General features: G+C 46.5%; 1 protein-coding gene across 16 annotated transcripts in view; it reads right to left on the bottom strand.

The window, feature by feature from the left end:
* The window catches only part of Kalrn (kalirin RhoGEF kinase), a 615,547-nt gene that overhangs the window by 120,741 nt on the left and 475,688 nt on the right, over window positions 1-19,118 (bottom strand). The window lies entirely within an intron of this gene.

The raw sequence follows: 19,118 nt of genomic DNA, 5'->3' as shown, positions 1-19,118 counted from the left end.
AAAGTCAAGAAAGAAGAAAAGAGAAACAAAGGCAAGATGGAGGTTGGGGGATGCTGCTGAGGAACGAGAAGAGCATGGCTTAACGAACGCTCCTAGCTGACACTTAAGGAGCAGTCACACATGCCAAGCCATCTCCTCCATCCATAAACCCATTTGTCCAGATGGACAACAACAAACCCTTAAGGCGAGTCTGAGAAATAAAATTAACAGTGCTGCTTTAATGGGTTAGCTCTAAAGAAAAACTCTAAAAAGTTTTGCTCCAACAGAACCTTTAGGACCTAAGGTCCTTGTGCACCTCTCTGCTACTTCCCAGCAAGACTGGCAAGGTCATCTGTCTGCCGGTCAGGTGAGACGGGTGCCTCTGCTGTTCCTTCTGACATGGGAAAACAGGGAAATGGCAGTTCTACTCACACAGCCTATGCCCAAGAGTCCCCTTTTCAACTCCATAGGATCTAGAATCATCTAGTAAACAAATGTCCAGGCGTGTCTGTGAAGGAATTTTTAGACTGACTTAAACGCAGCGGGAAGACCCACCCTAAATACAGTCAGCACTATTGTATATTTTAAGCCTTATTGCATATAACAAGCCCTGTTGCACATAGCAAGCACTAATGCATATACCAAGCCCTATTGCATATACCAAGCCCTATTGCATATACCAAGCACTATTGCACATACCAAGCCCTGTTGCATATACCAAGCCCTGTTGCACATACCAAGCACTATTGCACATACCAAGCACTAGTGCATATACCAAGCACTATTGCATATACCAAGCACTAGTGCACATACCAAGCACTATTGCATATACCAAGCACTAGTGCACATACCAAGCACTAGTGCATATACCAAGCACTATTGCATATACCAAGCACTAGTGCATATACCAAGCACTATTGCATATACCAAGCACTAGTGCACATACCAAGCACTATTGCATATACCAAGTACTAGTGCATTCTGCAAGCACTAGTGCAGATACCAGGACCCTGGACTGAATAAAAAGGAGACAGTTGGCTAAGGAGCATTTATCTCCTCTACTTCTTTCTAATTTACTTTTGATATTTAATAGTCAATCCCTCCCTTCTCAACTGGAGAGGCAAAGTAACCAACTGATCCTGCTCCTGCTGCCATGGCACCTCTGCCATGATGGACTGTACCCTTGAACTGTCGGCCTAAGTCGCTTTTCTCTAGTGTTTGTTAGAGCTACTAGAAAAGCAACTAATTCAGGGAAGGTCAATATATTGCCTAAATAATCCACCTCTTTTGAAACCTTGGAGCATTCTTTTTAAATTACTCTTGTGTATATGTGTGTGTGGTTTTTTTGAGACGTGGTTTCTCTGTATAACAACCCTAGCTGTTCTGGAACTCGCTCTCTGGACCTCAAGCTCACAGAGATCCACCTGCCTATGCTTCCTGGGATTAAAGGCATGCAACAACACCACCCAGATTGAAATTACTTTTTAATATTGGTGCATGAATTATATCTAACTATGGGGTACCCTGTGATACTTTTGATATGTAACATCCTGAAAGGAATTTAAAGATGCATCAGAAGTTTACTGTTGAGGGGCTAGAAGTGTACTCAGGGGGATACTTGTGTGGCATGTGTGAAGCCTTTAGTTCCATTTCTGGCAGAGTTAAAATAATAATTACATCTAGGTGTTGGTGGCACGCACCTTTAATTCCAGCACTTTGAAGGCAGAGGCAGGCGAATCTCTGCATTCCAGGTCAGCCTGGTCTACAGAAAGAGTTCAAGGACAGCCAGAGCTACACAGAGAAACTCTGTCTCAAAAAAAAAAAAAAAAAAAAATCAGCCGGGCGGTGGTGGCGCACGCCTTTAATCCCAGCACTTGGGAGACAGAGGCAGGCGGATCTCTGTGAGTTCGAGACCAGCCTGGTCTACAAGAGCTAGTTCCAGGACAGGCTCCAAAGCTACAGAGAAACCCTGTCTCGAAAAAAAAAATCAAATCAAATCAAACCAAAAACTAAACTCCTGCTGAAGATTCAACATCAAGAACCCACAAGTCTCACTGTTGCCCTCAATGGCCTCTTAGAACAAGACTGACCGATGTCTGCAGACCACCGGAGATATCGTGAGGACCCCTAGGGTACTGATGTTGGTTTTCCCACTCACTCAGCAAATATTTATGAGTGCTGTGTTCCAGACTCTTTCTTAGCCACTGGGTCTGCCTGAGTGAACAAAACCAATTGGTGACTTTAGAAAGTAAACACAAGGGTACATTCACCAAGAATATAATTTAGTCTCTGTGGTAGCCTGAATGTAACTGCCCCCATAATCTCACAGGGAGTGGCACAATTAGGAAATGTGGCTATGCTGGAGTTGGCGTGGCCTTGTTGAAGGAAGTGTGTCACTGTAGGGGTGGGCTTTGATGTCTCCTATGCTCAAGCTGCACTCAGTGTAGACTTAGACTCAGATCACTTCCTGTTGCCTGCAGATCAAGATGTAGAACTTTCAGTTCCTTCTCCAGCACCATGTCTACCTGCACACCACCATATCCCACTATGATGATAATGGCCTAGATCCCTGAACTGTAAGCCGTCCCAGTTAAATGTTTTCTTTTGTAAAGAGTTGCTGTGGTCATTGTGTCTCTTCACAGCAATAGAAACCCTAACTGAGACAGACACCTAGCCTGTGTTATAGATTTAAGAAAATAAGGTCCCAAGTTGAAGCAGTAGCTTAAGAAATAGTTCAGCAACCTAGTACTCCACTTAGTTGGGACCACGTACACAACTCTTTTCTATAATGCACTCGACACATCAGGACTCTTACCTGCATGCACTATGCACATATATCCCTCTCAAACAACACCCTTGAGACTCCCACCTTTATTGTGCTAACTGCATACCCTATCCAATTCAATTTTACTCCAGCTGGGTTGTGTCCAAATACTGATCTAGCCGAGACTAGTTTTGGGTATATCCACAGTAAGACACACTGTGTCCTCTCAGTGAACTTTTAGGAGCGCCCCCTTATTTACTACCTCATGATTATGCATAACTGGGCATACGATATAATTAAATTCAGAGACAATGTGGGAAGGAACAGGTGCAATAGAAAAGATGTTATATAATCCGTGTCTGCTGGTCAAAAATAGAGAGCCATGCAAAAACATCCCTTCCTTTAGCCTATCAAATGAAGTCTCAGGCAATAGCCTGGGATCCTTGAGTAACCCCTACCCTCACTCATGGAGCCTGCCATCACTCGTGACAGCACAGTTCTCTCTGGTCAGTGCTAACTGGGCTTTTGTACAAAGTCCCCTTGGTACTTTGCAAATCTGTATGAGCCTTTGTTTCAGTGTCGTAAATAGGAACCTGAGAAGCTGGAGACGCTTGTCCTAGACCCTGAAACCAATAACAAGACCGCCTAGATGCACCTAGATGTGTCACGTTTTCATGGTAACTTAAAAGGTGTGGATGACGGACCGTGGTTTTCAGCACAGCTCCCAATATGAACCACCAGCGAGGTTTACAAATCATAGGTAATTTTGCTGGCTCCCCAGGAGGTTCCAAGGATTGAAGATTAATGGCCGAATGTCTCTTGTCCAGATTCACTGACTTGAGTGCATCTGGGAAGCAGCAGCTTTAAACATTCCCTGGGGATTTGTATGCGATGTGCGGCATAGCCAGAGAGCCACTGGGGTATCAGTGATGCATATCAGAATAACCTGGAGAGCATGCTAAAGCACAAATTCCTGCTCAAATCTACTTTCTGATTTAGTGGGTATGGAGTGGACCACAGAATTTTCATTGTTGCGAGTGCCCCCGTGACACTAATTTGGTACAGAAATTACAGTGAGAACCACTCATGTTGTTATTCTTTCCCTCATCCACTTGCCATCCACACTTCTCTCTGTACTAACACCTTTATCTTTTTTTTATTGTTTATTTTGAGGACACAGCCTTCCTTCACAAGGTCAGGAATTGATTTTGTTTACCCTGGACCAGAGCTTGGCACAGAGCATGTTTTTGGAAGTGGCTAATATCTTCCCCCTGTCTATCCCTCACTCCAAAGATGACCCAAACAAGACTTGGTCTTGCATGTCAGTCACAGGGTTTGGATGAGACTTAGCATCTGATCCAATTTCATGCAATATGCATAACCATTGTTAGCTTAGCAAGGGCTAGTGAAAAAGCAGATTTCTCTTTGCGGATGACTTTGAAGTGGGTACAATGTTAGCCTAAGGCATCTGAGGGTAGTCATGCTGCAACCAGGGAAGAAGCTGCATTGGAATAAAGCCAACAGAGGAAGGGGAAAACGGAGTGGGAGGGTAGATAGATAGATAAACAGACATATTACAGGTAGGTAAATAGGTAGATAGATAGACAGACAGACAGACAGACAGATAGATAGGCAGATAGGTAGATAGATAGGCAGATAGGTAGAGATAGGCAGATAGGTAGGTAGACTGACTGATTCTTATTTCAGAGAGTTTTTAAAAAAGCTACCTTCCTATTTCCAAAGTTCAGGCTAAAAACCCCTGAACTGTAGCAGTATCTTTAGATTGTTTTGCATTTCCACAGGTGGTCAAATCTCACACTGTTTTTGGCATTGTCTTCAGGGATAACAGCAGCCTAAATCCTGCCTATCTACCTATCAGTTCATTTTGTGTTTCAACTGCCCCTGCACCCAAAGGACTCCCGGGTCTTGGCCTACAGATGTCCTGGAGCAGATGCCTCAATGCCAGGTCTGGCATGGGGTGCTAGGATGACTGTTATTTCCTTGAGGTTAGCCTTGAGTCACACAGGGTTGTCACCGCAGGCACCCACTTATCTTTTCAATCAATACACAGACGTCCCATTTCTTGCTATAGGAACACTGTTTTCAGATTCGCCAGACAGGGGTTTTCTAGATCGCAGTATTTCTCCATATATCTTAGTGACAGCCCAGGTCAGAGACAGACGGGATAACACCTCTACCCTACCTCGGGCCTAGAGTTCTTTGTGTACCTTCATTTGGTGTCAACTACATCCAGATCACTTACGCCCCAGTTTCCCAGTGATATCCCCAGGCTCAGAGAGGCTGAGCGCATGATTCCTACTGAGTGCAGAGGGCTGGACCCACCTGAACCATCCCCCTGTGGCCACTATACAATTCAGAAGCCCAGCAAAGGATTCCTATGTGAAGCCAGGGCAGAGAAGAATAGGCTCTTTGGGGCCCATGCTCTGGGAAGAGTCCAGTTGTGTGTGTAGTTTAGGAGGCAGCTAACCATAGGCATCTTTGCTTTCTCCAATGCTGACAACTGGTTCCTCCATCAGTTCACCTGTTCCTGTTCCTATTCCTCTTGTTGTTATTTGGGGATGGGAGTCTCACTGTGTTGCCCAGGCTGATCTTGAACCTTACATGATAGAATTTCATCCTCACAAGTAGCTGGGATGCCAATATGTGCCACCATGTCTGGGATCCATTCCTGATGCTCTATGATTGCTAATACATGTTCCTTAATCACCCTCTTTCCTGTGTTGATTTTCCCACCTCTGATCCACGTGCCTCTTGGCACCACCATAACTTTCTCCAGGTGACCCAGTCCTGGCTTTCCTTTGTGGCTGTGGCTTAACAACATACAATTCTTGCCAAGTATTGATCACTTATTCCACAAGTACCCTGGCCTTAGAACAGTTCCTGTCGTTCTCAGCCAGAACTCCTAGCTCTGGGACATGATCCCTTAGTCTAGTCCTTAGGCCCTCCTGCTAAGGTTTAAGCTGGTCTCCATGACAGATCGGAGAACAAGGTATAAATGGGAATCTATATAGGAAGGACAACTTTTATCAAACGTGGTTTCTGACCAAAGACAAAGAAGAGCTGGGTGAATTCTAGAAGCAGTGGATTTGAGATTTTCTTTCTTTCTTCCTTTCTTCCTTCTTTCCTTCCTTCCACTCTTTCTTCTCTTTTTTTTTCCTGATTTTTTGAGACAGGGTTTCTCTATAGCTTTGGAGCCTGTCCTGGAACTCATACTGTAGACTAGGCTGGCCTTGAACTCACAGAGATCTACCTGCCTCTGCCTCCCAAGTGCTGGAATTAAAGGCATGTGCCACCATTATCCAGCTTCATTTTTCTATGATGAATAAAGGAACTGCAGATGGAGCCAAGCCTGGACATAGGTATTTTTTAACGTGGAACTGTAGATGGAGCCAAGCCTGGACATAGGTATTTCTTAACTTGGAAAGAGGAATGGAGCCGGGCGGTGGTGGCGCATGCCTTTAATCCCAGCACTCGGGAGGCAGTGGCAGGTGGATCTCTGTGAGTTCGAGGCCAGCCTGGTCTACAAGAGCTAGTTCCAGGATAGGAACCAAAAGGTATGGAGAAACCCTGTCTCGAAAATCCAAAAAAAAAAAAGAAAGAGGAATGGAGACAACTGTTACCACTGGGCAGAAGCACTGGAGACCTTAGAAAGGAGGTGTGATATATTTTCCTGAATTGAATTTTCAGAGCTTCATTAAGTCTTTTTCCAAACTGTGCAATGTCTATGTGTGTCACTAGTCTCAGATGATAGTTTATTTTCACGGTAATAACTACAGAAACAGCATGGCTGCCAGCATTATACACAGGAATCCCTTCTAGTCATCTTTGTTTGGCGTGGTTTAGCCATTGCTAACCTTGTGGGTAGCACTATGCATCTAGAGCTGGCTGTAGAACTCCAAAGATGTAACCATAGTGAGCTCATCCCACAGGACTCCAGCCTTGTGAATGTGTTTTTCTGCTCCTGCACACCCAGCATCTTCTTGCTTCTTCCTGGTTTTCTTATCCCTAAAGGAGTTACACACCGCTTCACCCGCCAACACCCTCTTTTCTTTAGTAAAAGATCTCAGTTTCCCCTCTGGTTTGGGTCAGGCCCAAGGTAGTGGGTGACCCAGACAAATTGGTGAAGGATGTAGGGTAGCATGGAGGACTTGGTGTCTCCTCAGCCTGGACAGTGTTCAGTCTTCTGCAGAGACAGAGGTAGAGCTGTTGGTACCAAGGACAGATTCCTGGAGATCCAGGCTGAGTAGCCTCTGAGCTCAGCTCAGAGGAGGGAACTATTTATCAAAGTGAAAGGTGGCTGCAGCTAGAGTTGCTAAAAACAACCATTTCAGGTTCTATGCACTTCCAAAAATGCTCATTTGTAAGTAGGTCAAAGTGTTCCCAAAGGAGAGGAGAGAGAAGTGCAAGTCTATCGCTTTGACTGAGTTACAGTTTAGGGAAGTATATACTTGCTGAGTGTCCACTGCCAGGGTGGGCATTTAATTTCCACTGTCAGAGTCACCTCCACTCCCACGGGCAGAAGACGCATCCCATGGTTTCCTCGGGGAACAACAGGGATATTCTTATGTGTCAGGTAGAAAGTCAGCTCTGGAGGGGTGCAGCTCAAGTCGGTTTACTCGAGGTTTCCACTTACAGTTAGATTCGGGGACCTCACCTCATATTTCATTCTAAATAAACAAGGGGTGCCTAGTTTCATGTCTCCACAGAGAGCTCAGCATGAGACATCATTCCCTACCCCATCCTCAGGTCTTCCTGCCAAGGCTTCAGCGAGTTCCCTCCGCACGCTGAGCCTGGCTGTCTTAGTTAGGGTTTCTCTTGCTGTGAAGAGACCCCATGGCCATGGCAACTCTTATTTAATTGGGGTAGTTCCCTTATAGTTCCGAGGGGCAGTTCATTATCATCATCGAGGGACATGGTGGCATGGAGGCAGATATGGTTCTGGAGAAGTCGCTGAGCGTCCTCCATCTTGCAGGCAACTGGAAGTGGTCTGAGTGTCACACAGAACAAAGCTTGAACAAAAGAGACCTCAAAGCTTGTCTCTGCAGTGACACACTTCCTCCAACAATGCCATACCTACTCCAACAAAGTCACACCTCCCAATTGTGACACACCCTTTGGGGGCCATTTTTCCCCATAGTCACTCCAAAGGGGTCCTCATTGCATGGTTCCCCTTCCTTGCTGTAAATATTTACTGAGAACTTACAAGTCAGTCACTGTGCTAGACACTGGGGACAAGCAATGATCAAAACAGACACCTGGAGGAGAAGTTTACAGGAAGGGCCAAAGGAGGAAAAGCTGATGAACACTGATTGATGTGTCTGGTATGGATAAAGGAAAGGGAGGAAACCTGAGGCAGGGAATGAGGTGCAGGGTGAGATGGGGAGGAGCGAAGTGTCCAATCCGGTAAAGCACACGCAGATGTGAAGGCAGCAAGGCGCAGCCATCAGGTGTATGGGGATCTGGGGAAGCTGGGTGTTACAGACAACAGAGCTAACAGTGGAGAGCCCCTGAGGTTAAACACGATTGCCTTCTAGTGAGAAGCTTGGTCAGGCTGGTCAGGGAGTGGTAGGATGAGGTAGGCAGAATAACAACTCCGTCAAGTGGCACCCTAATACCCAGAACCCGTTCACATGCCACCTCACAAGGTAGGGCTTGGCAGGCATGACTCAGTTAAGGATTCTGACATAGGGAGGTTGCCCTGGGTTCTCTGGGTGGTCACAGGGGAGTTTCAGGCATTCTTAAAGGTAGAATACCTGTGTGGTGCATGGACTAGAAAGGAGGATCAGAGGCACATGACACTGAGCTTTGGGGATACTGGAAGGGAATACAAACCAAGGGATGCTGGTGGCTACTGAAGCTAGAACGGCAGAAACCGCTGCTTCTGTGGAGCTTCTGAGCTGTCAGCTTTAGCCCAGTGCAGCTCATGTTGGAGTTCTAATCTACAAAAGAGCAGGCTGATAAACTTGTGCTGTCTGAAGCAATGGAGTCTGTGGCCTGTGCCAGCAGTGCCAGGAATCTAACGCACAGGCTCCGGAGCTGGCTTTCGAGTCTCTCTGCAGTCCCAGCAAAGTGAGACAGGAGGAAGACAGAGCTGAGAAGGTCTTCAGTTCTGTCTCTGGGCACTGTCACCTCATGGTTTGCTGTGTGTGAGGCCAGCCCTTAGGTTTCCTGTGGCCTCCAGGGTCATGCAGAACCTAAGGTAGATGTGCAGAGTCTCAAGAGTGATTTCTTGAGTTGGCTGTCAACCTAGTTGAGAAAACCCAACGACCCATTCCTACTGCAGGCTGTTTAGTGTCTATGCAGAAGGCAAAGGGCTGGGATTTAAAATGGGTTCCCAGCCCCAAATCTTCAGATATAAGTGTAGTTCTTAGCCCTCATCATAGGCTAGAAACCATCACAGAAGGCCACAACCGGTCAAACTGTAGAGAACATCTAACGGTGGAGTGCCCAGTTCTAACAGATACATCTACAACCTAATTCCTGCCCCTAAGGCTCAGGGAATGTCTGGAAGAGAGTAAGAGTCAGAAGCCTGGCAATGGGCTGTGAAATTTGTCTCCATAAGTGGTAGAGAAGCTACACACACAATACCACAACAATATGATTGCCTAACCAAGACTGAACAATAACGACACAACCAAGACATGCTAATGCAGAAAAGGGAAATCTCAATGAATTCCACCTGTGAACAAAGAATGACAGGTAACGTAACTAAGGACTGCTGAGAGAGGGCCAGAGCTGTGCAAAATACCAAGAGGTCAGCCTTTGCTGCATTTATATATTTGTGTGTGTATACATATATATTATATATATATATTTAACAATAATATAAAAGAAAAAGAGGCTATAAATATGAGAAGGAATAAGGAGAGGGGATATAGAAGGGGCTAGAGGGAAAAAGGGAAAGAGGAGAAATGATGTAATTATATTTTAATGAAAATAAAAAGTATTAGGGCTGGAGAGATGGCTCAGTGGTTAAGTGTACTGAGTGCTTTTCTAGAGGACGTGGGTTCAATTCCCAGCACCCACATGGCAGCTCACAACTGTCTGTAATTAAACTTCCAGGGGACTTGACACCCATGGCAAACCACTAATGCACATAAAATAAAAATAAGCAAATAAATAAAATATTAATGAAATAAAGCAAAATCAACCATAGCTGACAACATAAAGATGTTATGTGTGTGTTTTCAGTGCTAGGCTAAGATTCAATGAGGAGCTGGTCTCAAGGGCAGGCAGTGAGAAGGGGCCTGACCACTCTGTCCTGCCAGGAAGCATCAGAGTCCCACTGCCTAGGGTCCTCCAAGCTGCTACAACAAAGGCCTAGAGACCTGAGATGCTAATGCCTCCCCTGGGCAGTGAGAACAGGCTCACCTCAGCTGTCCAGACCACTGCACACACTTTCCTCTTTCTAAGTCATGGTCAGTGTTCTTGGGTTTCTCCATTCCTTTAGGGTGAAGTCCTTTAAAGGTCTAATCAAGGGGCAATTGTGCCGTCTCTTCTCTGGGGGAGACTGTTGGCTACCCCTTTTCTGCCAGCTTAAGCTTCTTCTGGTAGCCTTTCTTCTCAGGGACCAGATCCCTGGTGCTCACTGCCATTCTGAGCTCACCAGTTGTCTCACGAGGCCACGCCCATCACACTCAGACCTCTGCTATGGCCCCTCGGGACAGTAAGGGATGCCATCATCACCATGCAGATGTATTTACATTAGGGACAACAGGTAAGTAGACAGGAAGAGGAAAACCTCTCCATCTCCATGGGGGCTGCCAAGGAAAGAAGTGCCTTCCTTGGACAGTCCTGTGCCTCCTGATGGGGGCAGAACATACTGAAGCCCATGAATTAATGGTAGTTAGGAGGGGATACCCTGGGCCAATTTAGCTGTGTGTTCTAGGTCAACTATCTCATGGTGGCTCCACCTCTGTGATCCTTTTTCTTTCTTTCTTTCTTTCTTTCTTTCTTTCTTTCTTTCTTTCTTTCTTTCTTTCATTCTTTCATTCTTTCATTCTTTCTTGTTTTTGTTTTGTGTTTTTGAGACACAGTTTCTCTGTAGCTTTGGAACCTGTCCTGGCTGGAACTTGCTCTGTATACCAAGTTGGCCTCAAACTCAGAGATCTGCCTGCTTCTGCCTCCTGAGTGCTGGGATTAAAGTCTTGTGCCACCACTGCCCAGCTCTGTGATCATATTTAGAACACAAAGGGCTTGTACTCTCTTTCAGAGACCATGTCAGGTCAAGCTGCTTTCTGCACGTTATCGACAAGGGAAAGGACCTCTCACAGACCAGAAACAGAGGCAGGGAGAGAGAACACCAATTGATATAATTCTGAAAATCCCTAAGGTGAAACCAGAAACAGAATCTTTAGACAGTCCCAAAGGGGGTGCAGGCTGGAAGCACCTTAGACTTGACCTGACGTGTGTGTGGCCTGGAAGCTGAGACATGGACATGGATGCTGATAATTCAGCAATATACTTGGAGTATCTCAAAGTCACCAGCTGGGCAGTGGCTGAGGCAGGACCCAGACTTGTATTGTTTACCAAGACTCTCAGCTGTCCATCAGCTCTCAGCATCTCTTATTGCTCATTACACACCCTGGGAAAGCCTCCGGTCACTGCTGTACTAAAGAAGAGCCTGTGCGCACAGCACTAAGCCTAACCTCACGGTTGAAAAGCTCTATTCCTGCTTTTCTCAGGTCATCCAGGAACTCTGGGAGCCATTTTTACCAGTGTCATAGAGACAAGACAGCCCAGGAAGACAAGTGACTTTCCAGGTAAACAAACGCCTTCTCATGGCACAGCCTGTCCTTTTGAAGTCCACTGATTAGTTGAGGACCACTCCCTCCTGTTTCCACAGAAGGCTATGAGTACCCTTTTAAGGACAAGACAAGTTGATCATAGCACAATAGCATGTGTTATAAACGGTGGTGTATGCCCATCACCCCAGGACTTGGGAGGCAGAGGCAGGAGGATAAGGGGTTCAAGGATAGCCTCTACAACAGGGTAAGCTGGAGGCTAGCCTAGGTTAGTAAGACCCTGTCTCAAAGACAAAAGCAAAACCAGAAATGCACAAAACATGCTGATCATCAGTCCTTTTTGACTATAAAAGTAGAAAGTTTGTGTGGTCTGACCTGATAAACTGAACATCAAAGTGAATATTTGTTCTATGTTTGGTACACCGAATGTAAGCAGTTTAGGCTAATGACTTCAGATCCCCACAGGTACTTAGCTAGTCTGCAGAAAGAAAACAGACGTGTTTGAGAATTCCCAGAGGCAATTCAGGAAGACCATGAGGGTAATAAAACTGACCACTTCAGCCTAAAGGGCAGTGTGGAGGGCTGTTAGGAGCAAACCCGAGCAGACACGCAGAGTGGAAGGTCCTTACCTCCAAGCTCTTTGTCTAGAGAACACCGGGGCAGATGCTTGTGAGCGAGAGGTCAGCCCATGTCCAGGGTAAGCCTGGGCTGCAGAGTCCCCATCTCAGGGCATCAAACAGGACCACCGATCCACACGCTCAAACAAACACTCGAAAGAAGTTAGAGGTGCTGGATTCAACATGTTTTATCTGAAGCCTCTGATAAAGGATTCAGGGAGCAACTGCCAGGTTCTTATGCCTTAAGAGAGTAGTATTCAACATCTTAAAACTCTTTAGTATTTTATGTGTACGGGTGTTTTGCTTGCATGTAAGCATGTGCACCATGTGTGTGCCTGGCGTCTACAGAGTTCAGGCTGGATCCCCTGGGTCTGAAGTCACAGTGAGGCACCGTGCAGGTCCAAGGTACCAAATGTGGGTCCCAAACCAAATGCGAGGAACCAAACTGCAAGAACAATCAGCACTCTTAACCATTGAGCCATCTCTCAAGGCCCGTGATGTCCAAGTTTTATATGTAATGTATCATACTTCATTCCAGAAAAAGATTAGGTAGATGGAGAGTGGGAATGGTTGCGTGGGGGATGGGAAGGGAAAGCTGAGCGGGCCTGGGCGGAAGCAAGTATCTGGATTTGAGGGATAAGTATGAGGAATTTCCTAGGGTTGGAACTGCACTCAAGTCCAACAGACTTCTGGGATCATACACCACAGTCTCTGGGGTTTCTGTCATGCTTGGCTTGCCTCCTGTCAGGGACACCGCATGAGGAGAAGGGCGAGCCCATCATCTGTAATTCTAGGAGTCCAGAAACTCAAGGAATCCAATTTTTCCCTAATGAGATTAAACATAATCAAGGGTCACTTACAGACTTTATTCTATTATTTTTTTATAAAAGGGAAAATTTCAACTATAACTTTTTATGCTGAAAAATGACCAGGAGCTTCTTTCAGAATCCCAGTCACATCTTTTCATTTTTTTGTTTGTTCACTTGTTGTTTTTGCAGACAGGGTTTCTCTGTGTAGACCAGCCTGTCATTGAACTCAGAGATCTGCCAGCCTCTGCCTCCAGAGTGCTGGGATTAAAGGTGTGTCCACCACACCCGGTTCAATTACTATATTTCATTTTTTATTATATATATAGTGTTCTGTCTGCTTGTATGCCTGCAGGCCAGAAAAGGGTACCAGATCTCATTACTGATGGTTGCAAGCCACCATGTGGTTGCTGGTTGATGGGAATTGAACTCAGGACCTTTGGAAGAGCAGGCAGTGTTCAGTGTTCTTAACTTCTGAGCCATCTCTCCAGCCTCATCGATCACTGTATTTCTTTTCCTTTTTTTTTTTTTTTTTGTGTGTGTGTGTGTGTGTGTGTGTGTGTGTGTTTCAAGATTTCAAAATAGTATTTCTCTGTCGTTTTGGAGCCTGTCTTGGAACTAGCTTTTGTAGACCAGGCTGGCCTTGAACTCACAGAGATTCGCCTGCCTCTGCCTCCCTAGTGCTGGGATTAAAGGTGTGTGCCACCACCGGCCGGGCTTTATATTTCTTATTCAATGCATTTGTTTCAGGTACCAAGAGTATTGTGGCTTGTTTGTTGGGGGAAAGGATCTCGTGTGACCCCAGTTGGCTTGAATTTACTGTGTAGTCAAGACTGCCCAGGGCTTCTGATCTTGCTGCTTCCACCTCCCATGGGCTGGTATCACAGCGTTTGACAGTTTAATCAGTTTAACAGACTGATTAAAACCAAAACGCTTTACTATTTTTCATTGCAGGTGTACTATAATGGCAATGTTATTATGGAATGAAATTGTATGGGCAGTGTAGGGACCCATTGTCTTCCTCATTCATCACACTCCCAAGATTCCATGAGGCAGTGGGCTCTGAATTTACGAATGCAGAGGGACAGGAGAAGAGCCAGCTGCAGTTTGTAACCAGTTGCTTCATGCCTGAGAAGATCTGTTTTGACAATGTTCATCCTCCATGCCTCTTTAGTTTCTTATGGTTTTAGGCATGGGAGAGTAATCTGAAACAAAAGGTTACTGCTCTTGATGCAGAATTATACTAAAGAGAGGGGAGGGAGAGGGGAGGGAGAGGGAGAAAGAGAGAGAGAGAGAGAGGGAGAGAGATCAGACCTTTAGAGGATTCTTCTGATGGGCAGAGGGACATTATTTCTCTGGATTGGATAGCCTAAACGTTTGGGTGTTTGGTGCCTGGGATTTCAGTAGTAGAATGTGCTGTCTGTTGAACAGGCTGCAGCAGCTTCAAGGCTAGGCCAGCTCCTGTCAGAGGCAGATAAACACTGTCTAGAGTACTGCCCAGCACTGCTCTGCCCAAGACTTCGCAGTAGACCAAGTACCGTGTGGTAGTTACTACTGATGTCAACTGGACAGGTTCTGCAATCACTAAGAAAACAAGTGTCCAGTCCTGTCTACGAGGGATCATTTCTACAAAAGGCTAGCAGAGGTGGGAGACCCACCCTGACTGTGGACAACATAGTTCATGTGTTGGGGTCCTGGACTAGATAAAAAGGACAGAGATCAGGCTGAGCACCAGCAGGCACTGCTCTTCACGGTCTGGGCCATGGATACCATGTAAGCAGCGGCCTCAAGTTCCCATTGCCCTGGCTTCCTTCCCCACGTGATGGCTGGAAAGTTGCTCTTATCAGGCACACCACAGGACAAAATCTGCCTCTGGTTGCTTCTTTTCTTTCCAAAGAGGGAAGACTTGGGTGCCAGATGTGAGAGGGAAAGTTGGAAAGGTATGCTGCGGTGTGTTCTGCTTTGTTCTGAGCCAGGGCCTCACGCTCTAGCCCAGTCTCCTCTCATATGTGTGTGATCTTCCTACTTTGTGTCCTGAGTGTTGGGACTACAGGCCTGAGTCACCAGGTCTGGCTGGGGTGGCCTTTGTAACAGGGTCGGCATTCTCCCAATCCTCATCCACGCAGACTGGTCGACTCAGGGAGCCTCGGGCGGAAGGCAAACTGAAGTATACACGGAGGATGCTGAGCAGAATGGAAGGCCAGACCCTGGGAACAGAGAGCCTGTGAACCAACCTGAGAGTTCCATCTGAGAGCTTTACAACCTAAAGGCAAGTCACCTATTCTCTCTAAGACTGTTTCCTTGTCTACAAAACTAGAAAAACACAACTTATTGCCACGGAAGCATTAGCCCTCAAATCAGCCCAGAGTTAGACTCAATAAATGAAGACACCTTTTTGCTGTTGTTGTTAAGTAGGCACAGATTTACACACTGATGCCAACTTTCTCAGCCTTGTTCAGTGACCTCAGGCCATGGGTGGCATTTACGAACAGCCTGGGGAAGTGTCCCGAGGTCAGCTGGGCAATGACAGTGGAAACCATCAGATAAGTCCAAGAGCTAGAACTGCCTGTGTCCAGCCAGGGCCTCCAGGGCCTCTGCCCTTTGCTCCAGGCTCTCTGGATACCCAGGGATTGGCTTCACCCAGAGAGACAACTCTTTACACTTCTCCCAGACACTAGACCCAGCCAGAAGAAGGCACACAGGCATACCCCAGATATCACGGTAAAGACAGACCGAGATTGAGTGTTGGAGCCTGGGCATAAGAATCCAGGGCTAACTTTAAACAATCTTCACTATTTTTAAACATACACTGCTCTGGCATTAGGCGCGTTCACTTTGAAAGGGGTTTAACCTGCGATACTAAAGAGTGTGTTCAGTGTGTTGTACAACCAAGACATCTCCAGAAGCCTCTCAACCCGTGAAACTGAAACTGTACCCATGACTGAAACTGTACCCCTGAACAATTTAACTGCCGAATTCCCTCCTTTCCCTGGTCCCTGGAAATCACCATCCTGCCTTTTGCCTATGAAAAGCTAACTATTCAAAGTATGTCATATAGGTGAAATAATAGAGTATTTGTCTCTGTGACTGGGTTATTTCACTTTGCACAATGTCCCCAAGGTCTGACCATGATGTAATCTGGTGTCAGGTTTCCCTTCCTTTTTAAGGTTGAATGATATTCCAGCACCCGTGTGCCGGGTTTCGTGCATTCATTTGTCCACAGACACCTGTGGCTGTCATTAACAATGTTATGAACATGGGTGTGGAGACAGGTTGTGTCCTTGCTTTCAATTCATGTTGAAATATTCCCAGAAGTGGGACTGCAGGGTCATATGTTATATACATACACACACACACACATACACATAAAGCTTGAGATTCCCTACAGTGTTTTCCATAGCAGTGCAGATACTTCACATCCCAAACAGCCATCCAGCAGTGTTCTAACTTCTGTATATCCTTACAGACACCTGTGATTTCCGGAGGCGTGTCTACATTAATTAGGGCACTCTAATGGCCCTACAGTGGGATCAATTGAGACATTGGCCTGCATTTCCCTGGTGAACAGAGATACCCAATCTTTCCCATGCTCACCGGCACCTGAGTATCTTCTCTGGAGAAGCATCTAGGCAAGCCTTTGCCCGTATGCTAGTCCCATTGCTTTGCCCTCCCTGGCTGAGCTCTATGTCTTGCTATACCCCGATGGCACGCACAACTGCCTCCCATCACAGTTTTCGGCATCCCAAGTCTCACATCTGGGGATGCTACATCCATAACCCACAGGGCATTAGAATCATCAAGGCACTTTCAATACTGAGGAGGCGCATGCCTGAACTCTGGTCTAGGGTAGGGTGTGCTATTGAAGGACCAAACAAAAATACCTCCGGATTTCAGGAGCTGGGAATAACTATGAAGGTTGTCCTTCGCAGGGTGTTGCCCACAGTTACCTGCTGCCTAGCAAGCGAGAGGGAGCTACGGGGAGAAGATCGGATCTCAGAAGAGCCACCAAAACGGAAGGTGTGGCCTGGCGGTCACTTTTGGAAGCCCTTCTGACCGGTACCGTTAGCTGGAAAAGTTCTGCAGTTGCTTGCTTGCCTCTCTCCTTTCTTCCCCCTCTTTCCCAGGCCTGTCCTCAGTTCCCACTGTTAGCTGTATCTCCCCTAATCTGTCCGGAAGGGTTTTCACTCTGAATGCCTGCACCTCTAGATGGCTGTCGTTACCCTCTGAATCTCCATCTTTGGTTTGATCCCAACCATCTGCACATGTAGTGGTCCCAGCTATGAGAGTATGCAGATTGCCCAGCCATAGGCCAGAAAGGGGAAGTCTAGGCCCCCCTAGTCCCAGTACCCAAACCTGGGATCTGTGAAAAGCCAGCTTTCCCCAGCCTTTCTCCCTTACTCTGCGCTTGCACTCTATGGTCTCTGGTTGGATTTGTGGGAGTCTTAGGCACTCTGCTGGGCAATCGGTGAAGAATGAAACTAAAGCAGCAGCTTATAACTACAGAGATGGGTTAAGGGCCAGGACCGGAAGTGCGCGCGTGCGTGTATGAACCTACTCCTTCATTTTACCCTCACAACAATCCATCCTCCATGGGCCCCACTTTTCCCAACCAAACTCAAAACAGAGATCTATTCCCTAAGTTCATGATTTTTTAAACCTGAGTTCTTTACACCAAGAATTTCAGAGGGGTGTGGGGGGTTGGTTCTTCAAAGGACTGGGAAACTCCAATTATAAATGCCATACAGCTTCCTGGCAATCACTCCGAGGTCATCAGGGGGAGGGGGAGAAGGCAGTTAAACCAAGGGTGAAGGATGCAGTGTGTGTGTGTGTAAGAGGAACCTAGGTTTTGATTTGTATTACATCCGGAAAACCCCGAGTTTGAAGAGCTGGCCGGTCCAGACATGGCAGTTCACTATCGCCATCTAGAGTTCAGAAGCAGTAAGTCACGGTTGGCAGCCTGCCCAGATGGAATTCCCAAACTTGCAGGTTTCCAAGCATTTAAAATTATCACCTATCAGGCAGCCCTCTCGGGGTCCTCAAGCGTTGATGGTGTCCCTGTGCTAATATCTGACCATTTATATAACTCGGCTCCAGACTAAGACTTGGTTCTCTGTTAGTCTCGGGGCCTCAGTTTCCTCAGCGTAAGATGCATGAGTTCAAAGTCACACGGACTTTGGAAGCCTGTGTTCTCAGAGGCCACGGTGCATCAGCCGCCTGGACAGCAAGCTGGTGTGGTCACCTGCTGAGCAGGTGGATGGGGCCTGAGCTTCTGCACGGCTAACCTGTTTCCAGGGCACGCAGAAGCTGTCCTGCTGGCCACCACTCTTGGAGAGCCACTGCGTTTGGCCTCCCTGCCATCAATAAATAAAAGGCACACGGAGGGAACACAGAGTATACAGAAAACAGACCAAGGCCTGGGTAATAGGTGTGTGGTGGCTCTTCTTGGTTGTCAACGTGACTATATCTGGAATTAACTAAACCCCAAAACTGGAGGGCATGCCTGTGATGGGTTATCTGCTTAATCTGAAGTAGGGAGATCCACTTCGAATCTGCATCTTTGAGGTAGAAAGATGCATCTTTAATCCAGATCTTTTGAGATGGTGAAAACCCACCTCTAACCAGCTTCTGCCAGAAGCTTGTATAAGGATGTGGAAGAAGGAAGTTTCACTCTCTGCCTGCTTGCTCTTGTCTTGCTATCAAGTCCATTCCTTCACTGGCATTAGAGCCTCCTTCTTCAGGATTCCAGTATCTACCGAAGACCAGATGAGATACCCAGCCTCGTGGACTGACAACTACGGATTCTTGGACTGTCTGTTTATAGCCATTCATTGCTGGATTAACTGGGCCACTGCCTGTAAGTCATTCTAATAAATCCTATATATTCATTGAACGTATCAAAGGAAAAAAGTGACAGGGGACCTTGAATTCTTAGCGGCAGAGGTGATGGCCAAGTCCTACTTCACTGTGACTGGTTGCTGGGGTTGTTTGGTCCTCCTGTCAGGGTGCAGACTCGAATCTGGGTGTAGTGTGGGGCAGAGGGAAGGCTGGGAGAGAGGTCAGAGGTCAGTAGTCAACAGTTCAACCTTTGTTTTTCAAGAATAAACAGACTTAAAAGGTCGGATGGCTTTCTCTAAGCCACACAGACACACTTAGCTTTCTCTTCAAGCTTTTAACATATCCCCTCTAC

Source organism: Chionomys nivalis, chromosome 3 (assembly GCF_950005125.1).
Source record: "Chionomys nivalis chromosome 3, mChiNiv1.1, whole genome shotgun sequence".
Classification (NCBI taxonomy): Eukaryota; Metazoa; Chordata; class Mammalia; order Rodentia; family Cricetidae; genus Chionomys; species Chionomys nivalis.
The sequence above is the reverse complement of the archived record's forward strand: the minus strand, read 5'-3'. Positions and strand labels throughout refer to the sequence as shown.